The sequence below is a fragment of the Delphinus delphis genome, chromosome 13, assembly GCF_949987515.2.
Source record: "Delphinus delphis chromosome 13, mDelDel1.2, whole genome shotgun sequence".
Taxonomy (NCBI): Eukaryota; Metazoa; Chordata; class Mammalia; order Artiodactyla; family Delphinidae; genus Delphinus; species Delphinus delphis.
The window spans coordinates 12909665-12920108 of record NC_082695.1 but is presented as its reverse complement, the minus strand read 5'-3'; the positions used below and the strand labels follow the sequence as shown (position 1 = coordinate 12920108).

The 10444-nt window shown below is 45.6% G+C and overlaps 1 pseudogene; it reads left to right on the top strand.

The window, feature by feature from the left end:
* The first annotated feature begins 5519 nt into the window (after positions 1 to 5519).
* On the top strand, positions 5520 to 6042 carry LOC132436396 (PRELI domain-containing protein 2 pseudogene; annotated as a pseudogene).
* Positions 6043 to 10444: the final 4402 nt, after the last annotated feature.

Here is a 10444-nt window from a genome sequence, read left to right as displayed (position 1 = left end):
CAGGCATCTGCGTTTTTTTGTTTTGGTTTGGTTTTTAGGTCTCCAGGTGATTCCCACCTGTAGACAAGTTTGGGGATAAGGATGGAAATTTCCTGGCCTCCTGTGATAGCACACGGTTGGCCTGGTATAGAAAGAAGATGATTGAGCCAAATTTAAATATCCCGAATAGCCAAACCCACAGACACAGAAAGCAGGTTAGTGGTTGCTTGGGAGGGTGGGAGGGGAGGTAATGGGAGAGACTGTTCAATGGGTCTCAGTTTCCAAAAGGACATGAAAATATCCAGGCTCTACATCGGGGTGATGGTTGTACAACACTGTGGAGGAACTATATGCCCCTGAATTGTACACTTGAAAATGGTCAATTTTGGGCTTCCCTGGTGGCGCAGTGGTTGAGGGTCCGCCTGCCGATGCAGGGGACACGGGTTTGTGCCCCGGTCCGGGAAGATCCCACATGCCGCGGAGCGCCTGGGCCCGTGAGCCATGGCCGCTGAGCCTGCGCGTCCGGAGCCTGTGCTCCGCAACGGGAGAGGCCACAACAGTGAGAGGCCTGCGCACCGCAAAAAAAAAAAAAAAAAAAAGGTAAATTTTGTTATGTATATTTTACCACACAAAAAAAGAAAATGAATACAAATTAAGTAATTCAATTAAAAATAGGCTGTGTCTCTAGGAAGGTCAAAACTTTGAGGGCAAGCAAGGGGAGGAACCTGGTCAGAGTTCGACCTCTGGAGGCAGACCTGGGTTCAGATCTCTAGTCTGCAACTTGCTGAGTGGGTGCTGGGTGACCCTGAGCAACTGACCTCACCTCTCTGGTCCTCTCTCCTGCCTCTGTAAAACGGAGGTAAGCAAACTACCGACTTCAGAGAACTATCCTGAGGCTCCACGAAACACACTGACTGATGAGTGAAAGTTATTTCTCAGAACCACAGGAAAGCACCTCAGGGGTTTGACGGAGACCAAGAACGCTGGGGCGGGACTTGAGCAGAGTCGCCCAGCGGGGTAGAGAGCCAAGGAGCACAAGCTTCCAGGTTCCGAGCCTGGCCACCTCCCTCCACCCGCGGGGCCAGGGAGCCTGACTCACCTGGTCCCCAGGCGAGGGGTGGGGCTCCCGGCTCTCACCTGGCACTGCAGGAGGCCCACACCCGCCACCTGCATTTCAGCTCCCCTCGCCGTGGCTCCGGGCGCTGCTTTCCCAATTGCCCAGGTGACGCCAGGGCCCGGCTCTCGGCTTCCGCGGGGTGCGGGGCGGGCAGGTGCGGCCGCCGCCAGGTGAGGCCACCCCGCGGGAGGCCCGCCCACCGCGCCGCTTCTCCTCCTCCCGGTCTGTGGCGCCATCTGCTGGCCTTCTCCGGAAGGACACAACCTCTGCTCTGACTTCTGCCTCAGTTCAACAAACTAATGGGTACGGTGTTAGGTGTCCGCGATTCGCACCATCCCATGCTCTCCAGGAATCTGCAGACTACCAGAAAGCTCGGATGTAGAGAAGACAAGCAAAGAAAAGATGCAAGTTGCAATCATTCCTTGTTCAGATACAGAATAACTTTAGTTGGGGAGGTACCAGCCCATCCTCTCTGAGGAGATGACAGGGGAAGACTTCAAAGAAACCAAGAAAATCTCCACGGAAAGAGGGTGAAAGTAATCCACGCAGTGGAAACAGAATGTGCGAAGGCCCTGAGGTAGGAGAGACCTGGCTTTTTAAAGAAACTGAAAAGCCCAGAGGCTGGAATATAATGGCTGTGGTATGAATGAAATAGGTAGAGATCAGATAAGACCCTCTATCTATACTCTCACTGTTCCCACAAGAGAACCAAGATCCAGGGAAAGGACTTGCCCTACTTGCAGAGTGAGGCAGTGACAGCCGAGCCTAGAGGACTCCTAGCCCAGAGCTCTTTTCACCACTCCACCACCCTCTCTCCAGCCTTGACTGCCGTTGGTGTCCGAGAATGCATTCATTCATTCATTCAACGAACATTTCTGGAGCAGCTATTATGTGCCAAAGACTGTGCTAAGCATTAAGGACAAAATGGTAAATGAGATATATTCCTTGAGATCCTCCTAATATAGTGAGGGCATCAAACCAGTCTAGGAAGATTAGAGAACGTTCCCCATCACTCACAAGAGACAAACCCAAAGGAATGAAACTCTAATGGTGGAAATCTGGGACAAGCAGAGGCCAATAGAGGAGACGTCTCAGCATTCTTCAAAGCATACCATAGGAACAAATTATTTTAATCAAACCCTATCCCCACCTTTTTGTAGAAGTGAAACATTAGGTCCTAGAGGGATTGAGTCAGGATACACAGATGGACCTCTACTGAGATGCCAGAATCCTGGGGGCAGATTCAGCTCAGGGGATATGTTAGTAATAGGAGTTCACCCCAGTTCCCAGAGGAGACAGCTTGTCCTCAGCCTTCTGCAAGAGGGTCCTCAACACATAGTGGGCCAGTCAGGCCGATGGCCAGTGTGACCCACGCCCGTCCTCCTCCTCTTCATCATCATCATCATCATTTGGACTCATCATCATTGGCATTATTCAGAAATTACTCTCAGCCACCTTCCAATTCTTGATTTATTAAACCAAAAAGACTTATTGATCACCGCCCCTGTCCCAGCATTGCATTTGGGGTTGGGACACACTTAGAAAGGTAAAAGCCGCCCTTGAACAGCTCATGGAAGAGGCAGGTTGATATTTAAACAAATCATTTCAACCTGGTGTGAAAAAAGTGCTGCAATGGTGCTACTTTCCACTTGGGAAGAAGCACAGTAAGACCATGGATTCATCCTGCCTGGGGAGGTCTTGAGAGAGAAGTCCTGTGTGAACCACAAAAACCTTCATCTGGGGCTTCCCTGGTGGCGCAGTGGTTGAGAGTCCGCCTGCCGATGCAGGGGACGCAGGTTGATGCCCTGGTCCGGGAAGATCCCACATGCCGCAGAGCGGCTGGGCCCGTGAGCCATGGCCGCTGAGCCTGCGCGTCCGGAGCCTGTGCTCCGCAACGGGAGAGGCCACAAAAGTGAGAGGCCCGCGTACTGCAAAAAAAAAAAAAAAACCTTCATGTGAACCTCCAGTCCCGTAGTTCTCAAAGTACTACGTACTTTGAGTAGTTCTCAAATGCTGTCCTGAAGCAGCAGCATTTTCGCCACTTGGGGACTTGTTAAAAATGCAAATTCTGAATCTGAAACTCAGGGAGCTGGGGGCGGGGGGGCGGGGGCGGGTTTGAGCGAAAGCACCTGTCCTCCTTGTGTTTCCCTTAAGCTGCACTTTCCTTCACCACAGCCAGGTGTCAGTAGATTGGCTCTTACTGCGCATGAGCAAGCGGGCCTGCGTTTGGTTTGGTAGCAATTTGGCAACCAACTTGGGGCTCAGTCGCGCGTGGACGCCTCACCCTGGCGCATGGGCGCCTCACCCTGGCGCATGGGCCCTGGCTGGCAGCTGCTCCTGGGGGCCTGTCCAGCAGCTGCCTGAGCACCTTTGTCTCAGAGACGCCCCCAGAACTGGCCAGCGGGCGTCCCTGGCCCTCGGCGCTTTGGATTTTGGTGGTGATGGAAACAAGGCACTCGCACTGGCCATTGGAGCCATCTTTGGTGAGTAATGGGGCTTGCGGTGTGGTAACACCCGTCTACTCTTCCCTATCGCGTTGGCTTTGCCTGCGGCAGAGCATTGGTTGGGATTTTCCCTTTTGGACCAGCCTTGGTATTTCATTCAGCCTCATCTCTGATGGGCCTTTAGTTGGGGTTCGCCCTTTCTGGGGCTCGGGAACTTTGACCCTGAGAGGCAGTTTTGCATTGGATGTATTTCATAACACCTGCCGTAAATAGTTAATTATGGGTAATCAGAGCTCTGTTCATCTTACAATCCCCCTAGGGTGAATTTAGCAAAATTGGGAGATCTTCAGCTATGTTCTCGTAAATGAAAGAAAATGATGTTTTGATTGTAACATTGTGTGGCCTCAGTACTCCCTGAGATCTGGAGAACAGGGGCGTCTAGTGAGCTTTTCCATTGCTTTGGCTTTTACCTTGGGGGTGTGTGTGTGTCTCGGCACCTGAGTCCTCGGTACTCTTCCTGGTTTTGCTGAAAGTGAGGCATGCGAATGTGAGCAAATTATGGATATATTATTTTCTATTACTGTTATTTGTTTAAACTGAATTGGGTATTTGGAAATTGGCGGGGGGTGGGGGCGGGGGAGAGGATCCTGAAAATGGCCAAGATGGCTGGGCAGTTTTCAAGGAGGAATCTACATTTGTCTTCCTGCGCCTTTGAGATGTAAATGATCTACTTGGGATCTCAGGATCTACCTGGGATCTCAGAAACATATCTAATAATCTGTGTCCCTGAGGCTGAGGGGGGGAAAAAAAAGGCTCTTTTTTTCTCAAGCAGAAAAACTAAGATTTCTGGTTCTGTGTTTATGTAAAACTTAACTTGTAAATAAGCTATATTTAATTGACTTAAAAGTAAGCGCTTGTAAATTAAATACTTCTAAGTATAAAAGATGCTAGCCAGAACAAATTTCAGGTTCACATGATCTAGGAATTATTCGCTATTAAATTAATATCTGGTATTAAACGTAGCTTAAGCTTGTTGGCATACTCGATACAGGTGTCTCTGATTGGGCCTAGCTTTACTGAAGGTCAATGACTTTATGTTACTTGTTTGCAGTTTGTTGGCAGAAAGAAAAAAATTAACTTGGTATGATGAAATTCTTATAAATAAATGCAAATGAGAGAAGAGCTTTTGGGTGAACTCTTTAGAAATAATTGTGTTTTAGGAACGTCTACTTTAAAATGATCTCTCCAGGTATTTGGTAAGTTGAAATTTTAGAGTTGTGCTACATTAAGTTAAATGATGATTAGAGTTGTGCTACATTAAGTTAAATGATGGAAGTTTATTGAATAAGTCATTCCCAAACATAATAAGATACTGAAAATTAATTACTAAACATTGGCTTCCCTTTACAGAGAAACTGAACGTCTTTAGGGGTATTACTAAATGTTTGGTGCCACACTGAGATATTTTCTATAAAAAGCACATGTTTTTAGAAATTATTATTGGTATTTATGTTTACCAATTTACAGAATGCTAATGTAAAAGACAGGTTATAATTGCTTCTTGGTTTTCACTAGAAATAAAGGTTTTTGAGAGTTGAGGATTCTAATTTACGTACGTAATTAAAGCTACTAAAAACAATAAAGGGAACATTTCACTGTACAGGAGGAAAGTAGGATATATGTTTTGAGTAAAAGAAGGTATGAGGAATGGAATTGCATTTTATTAAAGAAGATAAAGTGATTTGGTCCTAGTGCTGGTTGTTTCTAGATGGGAAAAAAATATGGGCCATAACTAATACGGATGCAGAAGGCTGTGGAAGGTTTGTGGAAAGGGAGCCCTGAAAAAGTTCTGTGCATGGTCAGGCTGAGATTAGAGTAAACGTGATTAGGTAAATGGATTTTGTTATTAAAAGTAGGCTGGTGGAGAGCTCCAGCAGAGTAGTGTGCTTGTGGAGGTGTGGTTGGCGGTCATCGTGGGGGTCACCGTGGACGTGCACGAGGTGTTCAAGTACCCCTTCGAGCAGGTGGTCACCGGCTTCCTCCGAAAGTATCTGAACTCCATGGATAAAAATGTCATCTCTGTAAAAAATTGTGTAGGAAAAACAGGATGTGTCAACAGGGATCATCTATAGAAAGAGGATTGCAGTCTGTCAGAGTGTGGTTCCAGAAATTTTAAGGAAGGTGAACATTTTAAAGGTGCCTCTTATCCAGTTAGAAGAGGAATCGTGGTTCAATCCTCAGGAAAGGAAAGTGGCTATAAGGAGCCACTGTCTTACGTGGACACCATATGCATCCGTGAAGGGAGAGTCTGTCTTCTGGGAAAGTATGAAAAATCCAAATTGGACGGAGTTCATTCAAAAAGACGGGATTTCAATCACAGGGGCTGGTTTTCTCAACTGTGTTTTGGAAACTTTTGCCAGCACATTTTTAAGACAGGGCGCCCAGAAGGGAATTAGAATAACGGAGATGCTGCTAAGGGAACAGTGGTGCCCCCTTAGCTGAATAAAGAATCCCCAGGAAGTTGTGCTGTGTCTACTTTTCCTCGAGAATCTTTTCTCAGACACAACACAATTTTCGAAATACAGGTTTAAGGATGTGGTGTTGGCAGCTTACAGAAGAGGAGACCTTCCTGCCAGGACATGACAAGATACACTGCCCTGGGAGCTGGCCTCAAATAGCGGCTCTGGTGGAGCTGAGACCTTCTGGCTGATTCTTGTGGCATAATCTCTATGATTTTACAAATAGGAAAAATCCCGTAGAAGGTGGTGTCTGCCCTTCTTCGGGATTCATGAGAGGATTCTGGGACAAATAAAGGAGTTAAACCTGATACCTGATTCTTAGGTGGCCTGGAACAGAAAGGAATATACCAGACCTGTTTTGAAGTTAAGCCATATTCATAGTAATGTTGAAGATTCTCAGAAATCAGGAGCATTTGATTTCTACCCATCAGTACTACCTAACTGCCATCAGCTGACTCGTATAACGAAACACGTGAACTGTGATTGGTCCTTGAAAGACGCTGGGGAGTGGGGAGGTGGACTATCCTCTTGACTCCTTCTAACTCACTCTGGGATCTGGAGCAGATCATGTGACCACTCTGTCTTTCACTGGGCAAAGGGGGATAATTGGGCACAGATCTTTCTATTTGTGATGATTAAACAGGTGGTTTGGTATGAAAAGCACAGGTTTGGGAGTCAGAGACTCGGGTTTGAATTTGAGCATGGCCACGCAATAACTCGGTGATCACGTACGTAATTTAAAATCTTTCTGGAATTCATTTTTTAGGTTTGTAAAATGAGATTATAGAGTTAACCTTATGATGTTGTTGGAACGATTGGAGATCGTGTGATAAAGTGCCTACCATGTCACCTGGTGCACAGAAGTAAATAGAAGCTATTATTAGTACACGAAACCAGTTTGGAAATGTACTCTTCTGACGTAACGTAACGTAGGATGACTGTTTGAAAGTTAGATGACGGTAGTTTGCATTTCCCGCGATCGGAAGCCAAGACGTAAATGCACACTACCTAAAAGAAAGCTTGACGAGGGGCAATAATTTGGAATTCATCTTCTTAAAATAAAAAAATTGGACCATTACTGGAAGGTCTTGGGGAAATCATTTTTTTAATATTTGAAAATTTTTCCATTTAGCGAACTGATGAATTTCAAAGCAATTGTTTTTTTGTTTTGTTTTTTATACAAGCCTGCCACTGTGAGCTCCTCTTACTGTATTTGAGCTGTTTGTGCTGCCTGAGTTTTGTGTCTTAGGATAATTTCCCTTCATTTCCTTAGTGTTTCATTCCTCAATTGTGTTGGAGGGAAGATGAATGGTAGGAACCAGAACACACTTTGACCTCCTTTTCCAGTTTGTAAACGGCAGTTGGTAGGCTTTTGGAATAATGGCGCATTTCCAAAAATAAAAGGTGGTGCGAATTATCACAGAGGTGAGAGGCAAGAAATCTGTACTTGGAGGCTGATGCTAGAATGAATGTAACCCTGGGAGTTCCCTGATGGCCCAGTAGTTGAGACTCCGAACTTACACTGCCAGGGCCCGGGTTCAATCCCTGGTCGGGAAATTGAGATCCCGCAAGACCCGTGGTACAGCCAAAAAAAAAAAAAGAATAAACGTAACCCTTCATACTCAACAACTTGCATTCTGTGAAGGCAGGAGTTCTCAACCTTGGCTGGTCCATTGGAACCACCTGGGAGCTTTCTGCACTCCTGCTGCCTAGGTTACATCCCAGACCAATAAGTCAGAATCTCTGGGGTGGAACCCAGGCATCAGTGTTTTTTAAAGCTCCCTAGGTGATTCCAATGGGCAGCGAACACTACAGTGAATTCTAGGTGATTTGCAGATATTATCTGATTCCTTTCTTAACACCTCCAGAGTAGGAAAGTATCTTTGTAGCAAGAATTATTGTTAGAAAGAGTGAAGTACAGAGAGGCTGACTTTTTGCTTTAATTCCTTAAAGCTGGGGTGGCCAATGGAAATGCCTACAGGGGTCTGGCAGGTGACCTGACGCGTGAAGCAGGCTGGCGGCCACTGGGGAGACTCCAGGAGTATGTGGCTGGCAAAAGGTGGGCAGCTGCTGCCTGGCTCCAGCGCAGTGTTGCCAACCGGCTGGTTTCCCTAGTTCTTCCAATTTCCAATTTTCCAGGAAAAGATAGAATAAAAAAAAGAAAGAAATCGCCCAATTTTTATGTGTTGGCAACGAATTCCGGATTGTTTAAAGCATGGTGCCGGCCAAACAAAACATGATTGCCAGCAGTTCCCAGCCTTTGCTTCAAGAGTGTTACGGACCAGCTTAAACATCTCAGCCAACTTTTAAGAGATTTTCACTTCCCTATTCTGGATGTAAGCTGCTTTCTGTCTCTCCTCCAAGACTGCTTTTACATGTATTTTCCTCCCCATTCCCAAGCAATCCTCTGAACTTGCATCAGACACTTTTCCTTGTTTTTTTCACCCCTGCAGGCATCCCTCATTTCAAGCTTCACATATGTGGCTTAGAAACCGTATGCTCCTTTTAAAATTAATTAGGGCTTGTTAAACTTTATTTTTATTATGTGTCAGAATCTTCTTCCTGTGATAAAATATTTAGAAGTCCACATTTAATTTGATTATCTAGAAAATGTCAATACTGGGAGTAGAGCCTTACTGGGTACATGAGGAACAAGGGTGAGAAGGGTTCATTCACAGACCTGGCCAGGCTCCTGGCCTGCTGCTGATCCTACACAGGAAGGTGCGGACGTATTACAGTGATTCCCAGGCTTCTACTTGTACCAGAAATCCCTGGGTAGGTGGGCTCACCTGCTGGTTCCCAGGGCCTCCCCTGGAGATTCTGATTCATGGAACTTCCAATGGGACTCGGGGACCTGCATTTTAAAACAAGTTCACCAGGAGACTTGGTTGCGCTGTTACACAGACCAAATTTTGAGAAACAGTGATTTAGGGGAGGTGTTTGTGGCTTCTGTGTCTCCTATCATTGAAGAAGGGTTTATAGCCGTTCGGGCCCACTGATCAATACAGCTGATCGCTCAGGACACAATATGAAGTTCTCATGCACAGAGAAGCTGACTTAGGCTATCCCTACGTGATGAGGGTGCTTCACCATGAACGGGCTTTTATGGTTTCAATCATGGGGTTAAAAAAGGTGCTCTATTCTTTTGATATAAGTTGCTTTGTGTATTTTATAAACAGTACCTGTGTAGTAATATCCCGTGTATCGACATCGTGGTGCGTGGTACAGCTGACTCGAGTTTATTCTTTTAAGTTGCACCTCTTGTTTTGCTCTATTTCAGCCATTTACACGGAACTCTTTTTTTTCGCATCTTTATTGGAGTGTGGACGCTTTGCAGTGTTGTGTTGGTTCCTGCTGTGCAGCAGGGGGTATCAGCTATACGTAGATGTGTATCCCCACATCCCCTCCGTCTTGAGCCTTCTCTTAATTTAGTATACCTTTCCCTGCTTTTGCAAACAGAATGTACTGAAGATAATGAAGTCATTTCAGGGTCATCATTTATGTTTTGAATTCTTTCAGGTCCTGTTTAGGTTTGTTAAAGCCCCTCCGCTGAATGGCTCTGCTCTTTTGAGTTTTGCCATGTTTTTCATAGTTTCTTCTTTTCCGTCCCTGTTCCCTGTTGTTTCTCTCCTCCTTACCTCTGCCCGTCTCTAGGAACTTTGCCCTCCCTTGCTGTATGGAGTTGGGAAATGCTGTCATTGCATACTGTATGTCAAGTAACAGTAAACAGGAGCTGAGTGAGTCTCTGGGAGGCTTTCTTTAGCGGTGAAATGGATGAACGTTGCTGCCCTGACTTGGTGACGTTGTTTTAGTGGCTCTGCTACTTCCTCTGACTTATCCTGATCCTTGACTGCAGTTGTCAGATCTGTGACCTCAAGATAACTGAGATATCACAACAAATGATTTACTTAAATCTGTAAGCTGTTGTCTCCCCGGTTGTGTTCGTGTTTCTATATGTCCTGTCCTATAATGCGAAACGTAAGTAGATTACAAATGAACATTTCTGTGCCAAGTTTCTTTGCAGGATAAAGTGTTTTTGATTCAGTGTTATTGTGATTTAGAGCTATAAATTAGTTGTACACCTGTGAAGTTCATTCTGAAATAAAGTTCCACAACTAATTTAAAAAAAAAAAGTAGGCTGGTGCAGGACTAGATTTGTTCCTCTAAAGAGAATAAGTATACTTAGAATCCTGATTTTTATATTAAATTATATCTTTTTTAATTAATTAATTTATATTTTGGCTGTGTTGGGTCTTCATTGCTGCGTGTGGGCTTTCTCTAGTTGCGGTGAGTGGGGGCTACGCTTCTTGCGGTACGCGGGCTTCTCATTACGGTGGCTTCTCATGTTGCAGAGCACGGGCTCTAGGCGCACGGGCTTCAGTAGG